Source organism: Polypterus senegalus, chromosome 16 (genome assembly GCF_016835505.1).
Source record: "Polypterus senegalus isolate Bchr_013 chromosome 16, ASM1683550v1, whole genome shotgun sequence".
Classification (NCBI taxonomy): Eukaryota; Metazoa; Chordata; class Cladistia; order Polypteriformes; family Polypteridae; genus Polypterus; species Polypterus senegalus.
The window spans coordinates 101,947,389-101,962,469 of NC_053169.1; the positions used below are offsets into that span (position 1 = coordinate 101,947,389).

General features: G+C 43.0%; 2 long non-coding RNA genes across 3 annotated transcripts; both read right to left on the reverse strand.

Annotated features, from left to right (window-relative positions):
* Positions 1–2,492: 2,492 nt before the first annotated feature.
* Positions 2,493–7,041, reverse strand: LOC120516507. Its single transcript, XR_005630854.1, has 2 exons — positions 7,002–7,041; positions 2,493–3,310 (listed from the first exon to the last, which is right to left on the reverse strand). It is a non-coding gene; the product is annotated as an uncharacterized LOC120516507 (long non-coding RNA).
* A 37-nt stretch (positions 7,042–7,078) lies between these two features.
* LOC120516612 lies at positions 7,079–14,255 on the reverse strand. Of its 2 annotated transcripts, none has more exons than XR_005630873.1 (3): positions 12,875–13,867; positions 7,784–7,910; positions 7,079–7,111 (listed from the first exon to the last, which is right to left on the reverse strand). It is a non-coding gene; the product is annotated as an uncharacterized LOC120516612 (long non-coding RNA). The 2 variants fall into 2 exon arrangements; XR_005630874.1 differs by lacking the exon at positions 7,079–7,111 and adding an exon at positions 14,176–14,255 and having other exon boundaries at positions 7,363–7,910; positions 12,875–13,656.
* Positions 14,256–15,081: the final 826 nt, after the last annotated feature.

Sequence of the window (15,081 nt, forward strand, 5' to 3'; positions counted from 1 at the left end):
CTCCATTTGATGAGGGCCCAGCAGTCACCTGAGCGGACCTACAAGTCCGTATCATAGAGTTTAGAATTCACTCATCTCCTTGAGCTTCATTAATGAATTACATTCTCTTATCTGTGTAATGTTAATAGTGAATTCTGTTTGATAAATTGGAATTCAATAAAGTGACATAAAGCTACACAGATAAGGGAATACTGTAAACTCCTTTGTTAATGGAGTGCTGCTCTTAATGGCCGGCTGTATTTCTGGTGTGACGGCGAGTCATCTGACTGACTGCCCCGGGCCTTTACATTTACAGTCAGCTTTGAGGACCGAGGGGCACAGCATCAGTGGCAGGTCTTAAACTGCAACATTACAGACAAGAAGATGTGCTGCTTTTCCTTCTTGTGTGTATTTATAATTTTTTCTTCTTCTTTTTGGTCTGAACCGTTTTTCTTTGAATTGCTGTGGAATTTGTTGTACGTGCATTTTACTTGGTGCTCAGGCTAACTGTATTTGGAGCAATTTTGGAAATCCTTGGCAAACACGGATACAATGTGGCTATGGGTTTGTCTGGCCAGGGAACTCAGTTTTGACTTTTTTAAATTTAAAGTCATTTTTCTTAATGATTATATATTTCATCATTTTCTGCTGACATCTTTGTTTTCATGGGTGCTGTCATTTTGAGCATTAGTTGCTATGATTTTGTTATTCTGCAAGTTGAAAAAAGGTTGGCACTTTGTATGCCAGATAATTTAAAGAAATCTCCTCATGTTGTCACCTTACTTAATGAATTTCTGACCCTTTTTCTGACTTAGACTCCGGTTGTTGGTTTAGTGTTTTGCTTCGATGAAAGATCGGACAGATTCTCAGATTCGGCCTCCTGGTGTTTTGACATTTCTTCGACTGGTCACTTCCATCATTCAGAATGTTTGCCAATTATTCAGGGCGAAAACAACAATAGTACAATTAAGAATTCTTATCATTCTGTGGATACGCACAAGACGTATTTGTAAATATTGTTCTGACTGATAAGTATTTTAAAAAAAGATGTATTAATGATAAATCAGGCATACAGGCACACGTCGTGTTTGTCAAAGTGATACTCAAATGAATTCTATGGCACATACCTGCCTTGATCCACTAAAAGTGCGTCTTCTTTCTCACTCATTCACTCAGTCAGACAGGCCAGCATAGGAGAGACACTGCTTCATCATGTCCCCAATCTCTCACACACACACACACACACTGTGGTAGTAATGACCGTCACCCGCTGGGAGAACCAAAGTCTCTCCGAGAAAACAGACGGGAGGAAGTTTCGATCATAAACCGTTTATTCTCTTCAAAGAGGCGGCTCTCCTGGAACGAGACGCACACAGCATTCTGTGACAAGACGCTTTTCTGCAAGTTGAGGTCTTTTTAATTTCTCGTCTACAAAGTGTAGGGAAAGTGACGTAGTCGTTCAAAAATTCAACCTCAAGATTTTGATGAATCTCAGCGTTTTAGACCTCCATGAGTCCGAAAATATCATTTTTCGAATTGTGTGTGCGTGCGCGTGTGTTAACACGATAACCCGAGTGTGCTTTCACTTCGGTCAACCAAATTTTGCATACAAGTATTCGGTACAAACTTTTGAGAGTTTTCCGCTAACCGGAAGTGGTACTTTACCTTTTATACATGCAGCTGCAGAGTCCAACGTATTCAACTTTACTTTTAGAATAATTGTTTAATATATGATTAATTTGATTTGATTTGTTGTTGATAGTTCTTTAATGTACATAATATAAAAAATATAATAATTGTCCTGCGGTTTACTCCTCAAATATCCATCGCCATATCGGAGTATACGGGAAAGTCGAGGGAGGGCACTGCTGATTTTTATACACAAGTAAAAGTTACAAAATGAGATTATTTACATCATACAAAGTTTCTTGTCATCATTGGCTGATTCCAGTTGCTATCTGAACACCGAGCAAGATGAACCAAACTAAATTATAAGTAAGCACGGCCAATAAAGACACACACATACGATTGTCCTACAGACAGACAGATCATTCATTTCCAGCATCGCGTGTGAACGTTGCCATTTTCTGCTCCTTTCTTTATCAGCACAGAAGCTGAAGGCAGGCAGCGTCCTTTATACTGGAAGACGTACAGTAGAGCTTCCTGCCAACGGCCTAATGTACTGTACAGTAGTCTGCTTACATCCTGTCTCTACAATCCCATCGTAACTTGAAAACATTACATAATTAACTTTGCTAAATGTGCTTAATTACTTTAAGATATAAAATTCAAACTTCACAACTATTAAAATATCCTAAGAGGACAGATGAACTACCACAGCATGTGCGCACACGTACACACGCACACACGCACTCACGCACACACGCTCACCAATCACTGCCCGCCACTCTGCCTGATCCTCTCCAAGCGTTTTTTTTGCCCGCAGTTCACGAACACAAACGCATTCCCTTTAGAGAACTTAATAAAGCCACCTAAAGCCATCACGCGTCCTGTTTCATTTTGCAGATTGTGTTTATTGTGTCTTGATGATTTCCACTAATGTTACGCTTGCCACCATATTTTTAATCCATACCACTAGGAGGATATCATCCAGTAGGCCAGATCAACTGGTTTTTCGCCCAGTCCTTCTACCTACCCTACCATCCACAAGCTTTAAGCAGCCTTTTAATATTTTCCTTCTCTCCGCTGGCTTTCTATCAGCAGAACACAGATGGCGAGAGAGACCCTTGGCATGCACTCTCCCGTTCATATACAGGATTCTTTGATCTCTCTTACTATAAATTGTCCCCCATTTAGGGCCAACTGTAGGCTGGTTACACCTTTGGGCTTCACCAGGTGCCTTATGTGTCCAGCAGGAGGTGTTCCCTCCACTAATGCACTGCGGTAAAGTAGCGAAGCTTCTGGGACTGCCTTACAGTCACAACAACAACAAACCGATCAAAGGTTTCATACTTGGCCCGTATTAAAAATAATAATCATTCAGTGTGCGATGCGAGTCATGAGACCGGACTGGCAGGATGAATGCGGCCGCAGTAGTCGGGACTCCCATTCCTTATTAGCTGAGGTGCTCTTGGTGCTCCAGGCCTTATCGTCAGATGTTGTCCCATTCAAAAGTCCTGGGGCTCAACAGGTCAGAGGGTCCAGAGGCCGTGGGTTATCAAGTGCAGGCTGTGATAAACACTTTTTAGAGCTTTATGTAATGCTGTTTTAGTGCCATAAATCAGTCCGTGTGTAACTGTGAGTTTTGCCTTTTCTGGAACGTTCTCAGTGTTTCCTCTTGCAGGGCCCAAGAAATACTCCCAGACTGAGACTGCATAAGAGCAAAAACAGAAAAGCAAACATATATTAGATATGAGACCAGCAAAGAATGTAACAAACGAATTAGAAATGCGTATCTGAAAGACTAATATTTCATAAGCTTGTTTTGTATAACCAGAGTGAAGTATCGAATACCGACTGAGCTCTCAATCTCACTGACTGCTTCCTTGGAGGTGCCCAGAGGGAGATTTAAACACGTTCACAATATTTTGCTCACTTTTTCATAATCTATACTTTCTAAAACTTTCTCTCGGGCTTCCTTAAAATACACTTTAATCTTCATTTCATATTTTCTCTTTTAAGTTTGTCATGTGACCAATAATTCTCAAGTAGAATTTACCCAGAAAAACGCAGAGCTGGAATTGTTGCCAAAGGGGCTTCTATAAAGTACTGAATGAAGGGTCTGAATACTTCTAGGATTTCTGAATAAATGTGCAAACAGTTCTGAAAACGTTTTCATGTTGTCATGATGAGTTATTGAGTGTAGGTTGGTGGGCAACAATGGCAAATGTATCTATTTAAAATTAAGCTGTTTACAGCATTCGTTCTTATAATTGGCTTTTCAGTAACCTTACCACCTGTGAGTGGCTTCTGTCCCCGAGTCGCCTGATGCCAGTGCAGTGCCAATGTTGCACATTTTGTCAGAAAGGAGGGTTAGGATTAGAGTTAGGGTTAGCGAGTGCAAGATGGCTGAGCTCGTTGTTAATCTGGCTTATCTTTCTAATGCAGTAATTGTTATATGTGTCAGCTGGTCATACGCTGTGCCACCTTCACCGCCTGCAATGCTTTACGTTCTTGGGATGAGCAGGTGCCACTCCAGGATGTGATGTGGTCGATTCGGATGGACTCCACTGTGCACCTGTATTGGTTTGTGAGAACAGATGAAGAAGCCTGAGCTTACATCGGATGTCTGATTAATCAAAGGGATCCGTGAGCCTTCTTGACAACAGCCGAAATGTGTCGTGCCCACTTGGTCACTCCAAGACATTTGAAACTGCTTGCCCTCTCAAAGGCATTCCCACCAATTCACACTGGAGTACAATCTGCTTCCTGGACTCCGTGACCAGCTCCTAGATTTGCTGGCATTGCTTGCTGGAAGACGAAGCGTAGAAGCAGAGGCAGAAGGAGTACCAGTCTGACTTGACAGGAAGGAACCTTTGGAAGTCTCCATCTTCTTTCCTCCTGACCTTTTAACTGAAGGCCCTTCATAGCCATTCAACAGTGCTGCTTCACTCTGAGCGGCCACTCATGAACATCACACGTGTCGTAACTTAAAGAACAGCACTAATCAGTTAGGGGTCAGTATAAAATACGTACGATTAAATACAACACTTCCAATGAAAGCTCATTTCTGCTTGGATGTTCAGTTCCGGTGGATTCTTGATTGTCTCTAATATTTGCAGCATCTTTGTCCCCAGGCCAATAGAGAAGAAAGAGAGATGGGGAGGAGAGAATAAGCCCCATGTTGGGCGTTACAGTGCATCGTCAGAAGCTTTGCTTAGAGACACTGATAATGCAGCACTAGCCACGCTCACGTCATATTCTTTTTAAAATGTCACATGCAATTCCTATTGACGTGTACCGCAATTTACTGAGCTTATTGTATCAAATCCTTCACTGATTTGCATTAAGGTGACAGTGATCTAGAAAGACACTCGGTAAAATAAAGATGGATTTCTGTGTTTTGTCCAGACATGTTAAAAGCTTTTCTCCTGTAAATTCTCTCTCAGTGTGGACACAGCACTGAACAAAACCAAACGCAGTGAGCGGCACTTTGCAGTTAAACAGCAATGCAGATTTGTAAAGCTTCATATGAATATTAACACAAATGATCTTGTTCTGCTTATGATTAACAGTATAGGCTGGGCCAGGTCTAATTGTGCAATTTTCATTACGCTATAACTTATTAAGTTTATTACATAGAAAATCACCCGAAAAATCCCGGACCATCGAGAAGTGAATTAATTCCTGCATTTATCTCTAGTAGGATTGACGACTGCAATGCGGTGTTCACTGGATGCTCAGACTGTTCTTTATTCAGCTGACAGTTAATACAAAATGCGGCTGCAAGAATTATTACAAGAACTAGAAAATACGAACACATAACTCCAGTTCTTAAATCCTCACACTCGCTCCTGGTTAAGTTTAGGGCAGATTTCAAAATCCTCCTTTTAACATATAAAGGAGGTCCGACTTACTTGTCTGAACTTATCATGACTTACAAACCTGAACGTATATTAAGATCTCAAGATGCCCGTCTACTTAGGATTCCAAGGATTAATAAAATAACGGCGGGAGGTCGAGCTTTTAGCTACAGGACCCCTAAACTGTGGAGTGGTCTGCCTGCTACTATAAGAGATGCCCCTTCGGTCTCAGCTCTCAAATCTCCCCACTTCAGTTTAGCACACCCTGCCTAGAGCTGCTGATTAACTGTACAGACTGCATCTCTGTTGTCAATCATTAGCACTAAAACAGAAGTAACATCCATCCATCCATTATCCAACCCGCTATATCCTAACTACAGGGTCATGGGGTCTGCTGGAGCCAATCCCAGCCAACACAGGGCACAAGGCAGGAAACAAACCCTGGACAGGGTGCCAGCCCACCACAGGGCACACACACACACACACACACACACCAAGCACACACTAGGGACAATTTAGGATCACCAATTCACCTCACCTGCATGTCTTTGGACTGTGGGAGGAAACCCACGCAGACACGGCGAGAACATGCAAACTCCACACAGGGAGGACCCGGGAAGCAAACCAGCAGCGCTACCCACTGCGCCACCATGCCATCCACATAAGTAACATGACAGTTCTAATTTGTTACTAACCCTCACCTATTCTGTTTCTCTTCTCGGTACTCAACTGTGGCACTCAGTGCCACGGCCCACCTGCCAGGTTGTTTCGCCCACCTAAGGTAAAGTCATCCCTGATGGAGGATCACAGGAATCGTGGGGACAAGGGGTCCTTTCATTGGATTAGCGTTATTTCAGCTGTGAAATGGCCAATTGGGGGAGGCAGCTTGATGGATAAGGTCTTCAGGACTGTGAACAAATCCAAATCATATTATGGGATATCACCTACTGTTAAATTCTGCTCTGTACTTCTAAAATTTTTATTTGTATACTGTACTGAGGATCTGTTCTGTTCTGTATATTGTGTTGTACTGACAGCCCCCTTCTTTTTGACACCCACTGCACGCCCGTCCTACCTGGTAAGGGGTCTCTCTTTGACTGCCTTTCAGGAGGTTTCTTCCATTTTTTTCCCCAACAAGGGTTTTTTTTTGGAGTTTTTTCTTGTCTTCTTAGAGAGTCAAGACTGGGGGGCTGTCAAGAGGCAGGGTCCATTAAAGCCCATTATGGCACTTCTTGTGTTATAAGTGTGTGAACTGATGACATGAAGAATCGTCTTTGCACCGAACTGGAATTGTCCCCGCATAAATCAAAGTCATCCAGATGATCTGGATCTGCATAATTAGATCTGGACCACCCCTTAGAATCATTATCAGCCACAATAAATTGCATGTTATGACAAAGAAGCCCTGCACAACACCTTACCGTTTAACAACATTGCATGTTTTAACACTTTATATTCAAAATAATAAAAAGGTCAAGATCTTGCTATCAGTGTAATCAAATAATCATTAAGACAAATCAGTAGACCTATTGTTCTTACCCTTCTTCTTCTTTCGGCTGCTCCTGTTAGGGGTCACCACAGCGCATCATCTTCTTCCATACATTTCTGTCCTCTGCATCCTTATTGTTCTTACCCAATTATTACATTTTCTCAAAAAAAAACACAGATAACATCCATCCATCCAGTTTCTTTACCTGCCTGTCCAGGACTGTCTAGTATCTATCTATGTATCTATCTATGGAATCCTGCCAACTACGCTATCTATCTATCTATCTAATCCTGCTAACTACGCTATCTATCTATCTATCTATTATATAGTTATATCTATCTATCTATCTATGTATCTATCTATGGAATCCTGCCAACTACGCTATCTATCTATCTATCTAATCCTGCTAACTACGCTATCTATCTATCTATCTAATCCTGCCAACTACGCTATCTATCTAATCCTGCCAACTACGCTATCTTTTGATCGATCGATCTTTCTTTCTAAAAATTAAAGACTTGTTAGGGAATCTTTTTGATCGTTGGGATACGACCTTCCTTTTCTTTCTTGACCGTGAGTCTTGTGCTTCCTTTTACTCTGCCAAAGGGTGACACGTGACGATTTGAGGAATAATGGACTAGACGTGAAAACACTGCCGAAATAATGGGCCATAGTTTATTGTTGTGATACCAAAATTATGAACTGCCTAAATTTGTTGTTAAAATGGCCGAGCAAAGAGTTCTCAACTGGACTTACTAAACAACAAAGAGAACAGATTAATGTTTGTTTTGTATCCACAATCTGAAATAAGCAGAAAGTGCATGATGCTGACCTTTTTCCTGTCAGAATGGTCACGTCCTGCATGGTGCACCTCTGGTCCTCCTCAAATAGCAACGCCATAGAAACTGCTGACAATGAACCCACAAGATGGCGGCATCCACAGATAAACAAAAACAGTGCTGTGAATTAACGTTAATTAATTCTAATCACTTCATAATGGAATCAACATTAAAAACAAACAAAAGGATTCTGTGGCGTAAAAACGTTGAAGTATAACAAATCCTGAGAAGACCGAGGAGTGTTTACAATGAAATAAAATCAGAACCTGTACATTTTTTTGACGAGTGATCCTGTTTTCTGACCACATCTCTTGCCAAACACTAGCAATTTGTTTCCTCCTCAGTTGTCTCTCATCTGTTTAGTACACCGAGAGAATTAGTATTTCCAACATGTTATATTAACCTCTGCTTGTTTTTCAGGTCACAGAATGCATTGTGACTGTCAGTTTTTCGAGTGACATTATGGGAGTAATTATTATTTTGGGTTTTCCTGTGATGTTATTTTGTATTATTGCTGCCATCACTGTCACTTTACATGGCATGACATCCAAAGTCGCCCTCTGCATGATGTCTGGGTCATAATCAAGTCAATATCTGGGGCTTCAGAATTATCCATGTTTGTGGATCGTACTAAGAATCTAAACTGCTTACTTAAAGAGAGTTTCCCTTGGCTGAAGACTAATTTCTGATCTTGGACTTTGAGTTTAAATTGCATTTCATGAGGGTTTTCTGTTTTCATGGTCAACGATCTCTTGCTGCCTCTTGACTCCCGTCTTTCTCCTAGTTCTGCTTTCTTACCCTCGTGGTTTGCCATTTCCAATGCCATAACATTGTGTTTTACTGTGTTTGTGTTCACAGAAGCGTGTGCCCTGTGACGGACTGCTGGCCTTTTCCAGGGTAGGTTCCTGCTTTGCACCAGATGCCTGTGGGCCCCCGAGTTATGCCAATATGACTGAATAGCTTACCATGAACAGCACAGCACTGTAGAGGGTAGCAGGTTTGCGATGCCCTGGTTCATTTCTTCATAGTGATGACTTTGGTACTTTTGTTTTTTTTTTGCTTTAAAAGACCAGGGTTTAGACTGGCTGGCATCTCTCAGCTGAACAGAAGTTTAATTGCCCAGGAATGAACTTCAGCCAAGTTCGGTCTCTTCCTTGTGGAAGTGCTGCCTAGGTAAGCTCTAACTTTCCATCAAAATGTGCTGAATATGCCTGACACAGAAAATAGATGAGTTATATAAACGTTCAGATATTTACCACGGTTATTATAGTATGTGGATAAGAATAGAAATTATTACCAAATGCATGTTTTTGTTTTATATTCTCATTACAATCACTAATCAGTCCCTGTGACCTGGGAATAAATTAAGCTGACCATCCCTAACTAGGTAACTAAAGGAGGTTGGTGATGTTGTGGGCCGTTCACTTAATAAAATAGACTTTCTCGTGTACTCAGATATGGAGATGGATATTTGAGGAGTAGAATGTATGACAAGGATTATATTTTAAATTATGTACATTAAAGAACCATCATCCATCCATTATCCAACCCGCTATATCCTAACTACAGGGCCACGGGGGTCTGCTGGAGCCAACACAGGGCGCAAGGCAGGAAACAAACCCCGGGCAGGGCGCCAGACCACCGCAGAAGAGTCATCATCAACAAATCAAATTAATAATATATTGAACAATTGTTATAAAAGTAAAGTTGAAGAAATTGGACTCTGCAGCTGCATGAATAAAAACGTACCACTTCTGTTAGCAGAAATAGCGCAAAAGTTGATAGCAATCTACATTTTGTACCTAATACTTGTATGCAAAATTTGGTTGACCGAAGTGAAAGTGAACTCAAGTTATCGTGTTTACACACACAGACAGACAGACACACAGACATAATCCCAAAAATGGGATTTTCGGTCTAAAACTTCGAGATTTCACCAGTAAATCATACTCGGGGAAGTTTTAAACATCGAGATTCATCAAAATCTCGAAATCAAATTTTTGGATGATTACAATATTCTCCCTACGAGAAAGTAAATCATACTCAGGGAATTTTTAAACATCGAGATTCATCAAAATCTCGAAATCAAATTTTGAAATCAATATTTTCCCTTGGACAATTACAATACATTTCTCCTATATTTTGTATATTTTGTATACGAGAAAACAAGTAAAACAATTCTCTTAAAATATTTTTTTTATAAACAAAAGTATACTTGGGAAGATGAGTTTCTATTACTGTGGAGTATTTCTTTCTGTGTGGTTACTTTGCAGAACAGGGGTCAGGAAGAGTATCTAGCTGTAAAGTCTTCTGCTCCAACACCCCCAGAATGTGAGGAGTAACTGACCAACCGAACAGTGGCCATTACGCCACGACTGAGACGGATAACTACTATTAATTATCACTAGAATCCACATAATACGTAATGAAAATTCTACAACACACTGACGTAAATAGTAATAAAATAAGGCCCAGTGGATAGATAGCACTGCCTCACAGCCCGAGGTCCCCACCTGGACACCACCGGCTGGCTCTGTTGCACTTGCATGTTGTGGTTTTCTTGGCAGCTATGAACTGGTCCAGTGTGAGCGCTTGGCAATGAACTATTGTGCCGTCTAAAGCTGGTTCTTGCCTTACACCCATTGCAGATGGGACAGGCTGCAGCCCTGAAATAAGCCTGAACTGGAATAAGAAGGCTTAGGAAGTTAAGGAACAATAAAGTGAGTTACGCTACTATTGTATTGTTACAATCACAAAAGACACATTATCATTGCCATTAACAGCAAACAGGATGGGATGAGACACGGTCTTCTTTGTCCAATGAATAAAAAAGCATTCACGAGTGTGCCAACCACTCATCTCTCAGCGCGATGACAAAGTGCCCCAAGCAGAAGCCATTCCATTTCCTAAGCCAGGCCACCTACATCAGTGGCTGATTCACAGAGACAGGGCACCCGCACTAAGCACTAAGGAGACATCTTTTTTACAAGGGTTGCTGTTTGACTTGAAAATGAAGGTAATGACATCCATAGAAACTTACTGCTATATTAGCCGGCGGTTTATTGCTTTTTTCCTGCGATGAATTCATTTTCTTGGCACTTTGTTATTGTGTCTTTTTCTCTTTTTTTTTTTTACTTGCTAAAGGTACTGGGACCTGCGGTTTACAAATTTTTTGTAATGCTTAGAAATGACCAGAAGGGCACTTTGTTTTCTAAAGGGTCTATGATGAGACGGTGATGCCCGAGAAGTCGTGCTGCATGATGTCACAAGTGCGATGATAGTTAAACCAGCGTCACGTGGCCCTTGTCACCCAAATTGTGGATAAAGTGCAAACTCAGTTTGGCTCTCCCGCGATGTCCTTGAGAGTTTGATTCTTGTATTGTGATTTAGGAATTGTCATCAGTATCGCTGTTAAGAAAGTGTCTGTCATGAAGGTGACGATTTCAGAATTCTTCTCCAGTGATGTAATACATTTTTTTTCCCTTGTTCTTCTCTTTAGTGGGTTTCAAATTACGTAGAATTCAATTTTGTATTTCATTTTGCAATCTGGACTTGTTGTAACGTGTCACAAACTCGAACAAGAGCCATAGCAAGGTTTGGGGCAGCCACCCGTATATTGTGTATCCAGTGATAGCACCGACGTGCACAAAACAGAACTGAGGGGACGGGGGAAACGTTGAGGCTTTTAAAGCTCAGTATAGGAAGTGACGTCAAAGGGGCCGCAACCGGAAAGGTCTTCATCCATTGGTTCGGACCCGGAAGTGACGTCAACAGGGCCAGGCGGAATTTCCCGTGAATGGTCTGCAGAAAAGCAAGGAAGAGAATCAGTGCACTCTGCTCCGCCACATCCTGGTCTGATTCATCCATCCATCCATCCTCTTCCGCTTATCCGGGGTCCTTTTTCTTTTTTTAAGTGTTTCAGTTTATGCAGAATACTATTTTGTACTTACTTTTGCAATTTGGAATTGTTTTCATATACGAGTGAGAACTGAAGAATTCCCTGCGTCGGTCAATAGCACGGCAGTAGTGCGCAGTTCCTGAATATGTCGGCAGCTTTGGTAAGTGAACAGTCTGGTTAATCAATCCACCGAGTGGCACTGCGCCGACTTGATCGAGTGTGCACATCTGCTGCTTATTCGACAATCGCGTGGCAGGACTTGGGCAATTTTTGTTGTCTGAGCCCCCATGGCAGATTTTCAAGAGACAATGATAACTGTGTTTTTCAACATTGACCAACTTGTTTCTTCTCAGTAGACAGGCCGACAATCAGCGACATTACACTGCTGAGGCATCTACCGGACAAAATCAGAAGGAAACGACCAGAGAAGTGGCATACCCAAATCTTATGCATCGCACCTGCACACACCGCGTTGTAAAAACAGTTTTTGTCCGGAAAAAAAAAAAAGATTTTTTCTTCCCCTCAGTGTTTGCAAGATCTCACATCCTGCGACTTCTTTTTGTTCCAAAATTAAGAAAAAATCAAGCAAACAAAACACAGGCAGTTCCAGACAGAGTAACAAAAGATGAGTCCAGGAAATGTTAACAGGAATGGGAGAAGTGCTGGGATCAGCGTACTGAATCTCAAAGAGAACTAATGAAGAAGATCTACGAACAAGAGAGAACGCCAGAAGGTAGGACCATTGGGATTGTAGCCATTTGTAAGGAGAAGGGTGATATTCAGGAGTGAGGAAACTACAGTGGGATAAAACCAATGTCACATACAATGGAAACTGGGAAAGGGTTATAGAGAGAAGGAGACCACCATAGGGGAGGAGCAGTTTGGTTTTAGGCCAAGGAGAGGAACAACTGAGCCAGTCTTTGCTTTGAGACAGCTCATAGTGAAGCATCGGGAAAAACAGAAAGGTTTGCATATGGTGCTTATTGATTTGGAGAAGACTTATGATAGAGTGGTACGTCAAGAGGTCTGGAGGTGCAGGAGAGAGAAAGGAGGACCAGAGAAGTACGCAAGGATCATCTAGGATATGAATGAGGGAGTGAGGACTCGGGTTAACAGCAGTGTTAGGGTAACAGACAAGATCCCAGTTAGAGAGGTTATGTACCAATGATGATCTTTAAGTCCTTACCTCAACGATCTGGTTAAGGATGTGCTGATCCGTGGGATCAAAGATCAATCCCTTGGTGCAGGCTTTGTGCTGATGACACTGTGTTGTGTAGCACCGGAAAGGAGGAAATGGAGAAGGGCTTTGGAACGCAGAGAATTGGAGATACAGTATATAGGAAGACCTATGAGGTTTAATGATGGTTAGGATTCAGTTGTTAGCCTGCAGAGGGTGCTGTTAAAAAACTGGGTATGTTTAAATATCTAGGATCAATGGTAGCCCAAGATGGAGAATTAGAAGCAGAGATAACCCACAGTGTGCAGTTTGGATGGAGCAATTAGATGAAAGTATCATGAGCATTGTGTGATCATAGAATTAAGACGAAGGATAAAGGTTAGGTTTTTAAGACCAGGGTATGACCAGGAATGAGGGATGGAGCTGAGATATGGACTGTAAAGGACGTGCCACAGAAGAAGGTGGAGATGGCAGAAATAAGAATGTTGAAATGGATGTGTGGAGTTACAAATAAGACATGTGACAATCAAATGTACAATAAAAGTAGGAGAGATCCCTAAGCAAGTCCAGGAAAGTACAGTAGATTGAAGTGATATAGACTTGTGATGTGAAGAGACAATGATATCTGGAAAAAAAAAAAAAACAGTGATGGGAATGGAGGTACAGGGGAAGAGAGAAAGATTAGTGTAGACGTTAAGGCTCAGAACCTCAAACCCTCAGGTGTTTTTTTCATATCCCACTATGAACACTGTGTGACCATGAGCCAGCTGCTTTGCTTGCCTGTACTCCAACTGGAAAAAGAAAAGAAATGTAACCATTTGCATCCCAGCTTTTGTCAAGTCGCCATGGATAAAGAAAGGTGTGAACCGAGTAAGTAAACCTGATTAGTATGTAGACAGCATAGCGTACTGTAGTGGATAAGGCTTTAGACCCGAAGGTCGTGGCTTCAGATCCCGCTACTGACACTGTGTGACCATGACAATCACCTCACCTGCCCCTGCTTCATAAGTGATGTAATCAATTGTATCTGAAATGTCGCCTTAATAAAGGCGTCACCCTAACAGTAATAAAAACCTACAAAGTCAATGTAATAGCAATAACTGAATAATCAGTACACTGAATCTCTTTTACCATAGGTGGTCACCATTAATAATATCTCCATCCATTCTGTTACTATTAACCGCGTTCATCATCCGAGGTAGCGCACTACTTTCACGCAGTTTCCGCGTCTATAGCGGGCCTCGCCTCCAGGCTCGGGCTCCTATAGTCGTCGCTCCGCATTAAAGCGCCCTGCCTGAGCGCCACCTCACCTGCCCCGCGGCTCCGCCACTCTTCGCCTGTCCTGTCCTGTCCTTCTCGTGTGTGTGTGTGTGTGTGTGTGTTTCGGCTCGAGAGCCCCAGGCTGGACGGCCGCTCGAGTCGTGTCCGGGGCTGCGTGAGGCCGCGACGTGCGCTGTCATCGCTGACGTCACGAGCCGCGAGGTTCTCCCTTGAGCGGCTGGCTGGACGTGAAGAGAAGCGTAGCGGAGAGTCGCTAGTGGAGCCGAGCGGATTGGTACGGCGGGGCGCGCTGTGAGTGGAAGGCAGCCGCCCGATGAGACGAAGGAGCCGGCGACTGACGGGTACAAGCACACGCCTCGCCGAGAGAAGACGCGTCGGCAGCGTGCCTGAAATGCACGGATCGGCCGGGCAGCAGTGAAGTGTGCGGCGAGTCTCCGATCTTGGCTTTTCAAATATTTGAGATGGGGCCGAGTTACCAGATCGAGAGGTGTCTACAGGCTCGTGGGGAAGAATAAGACCATGGACGGATACAGCAGGAAGCACATGTGACTGGATACAGACATCCATCTTTTTGTAATATCGTCTGGCTTCATCCGGGAAGAAGGCATCCGTGTGAGTAGGATTTGAGGCGCTGAGCGGCGGGCGACGAGCGGGCTCTGGCGTGTCATTTAAATCTCACCGGACAGGCTTCCCCTTTGCCTGGTGCGCCGTTTATCCTTGTGGAGACGGATCGTCGGTGCGTTGCATTCCAGCGCGTTTTCCACTGGTGCGGCGTCGGCGGACTCCGCTCTGTTGCATAGCTGGAAAGTCGGCCGCCTCTGCTATAAGAGGAGCTCTCCAGCGTCACGCACCCACCTCCGCCCCGTTGAGCTTGGCAGCGACCGCTGGGCTGGCGGCACACCGCCGCTCGCGCGGACAGAGCAGAGGGGGCGAGG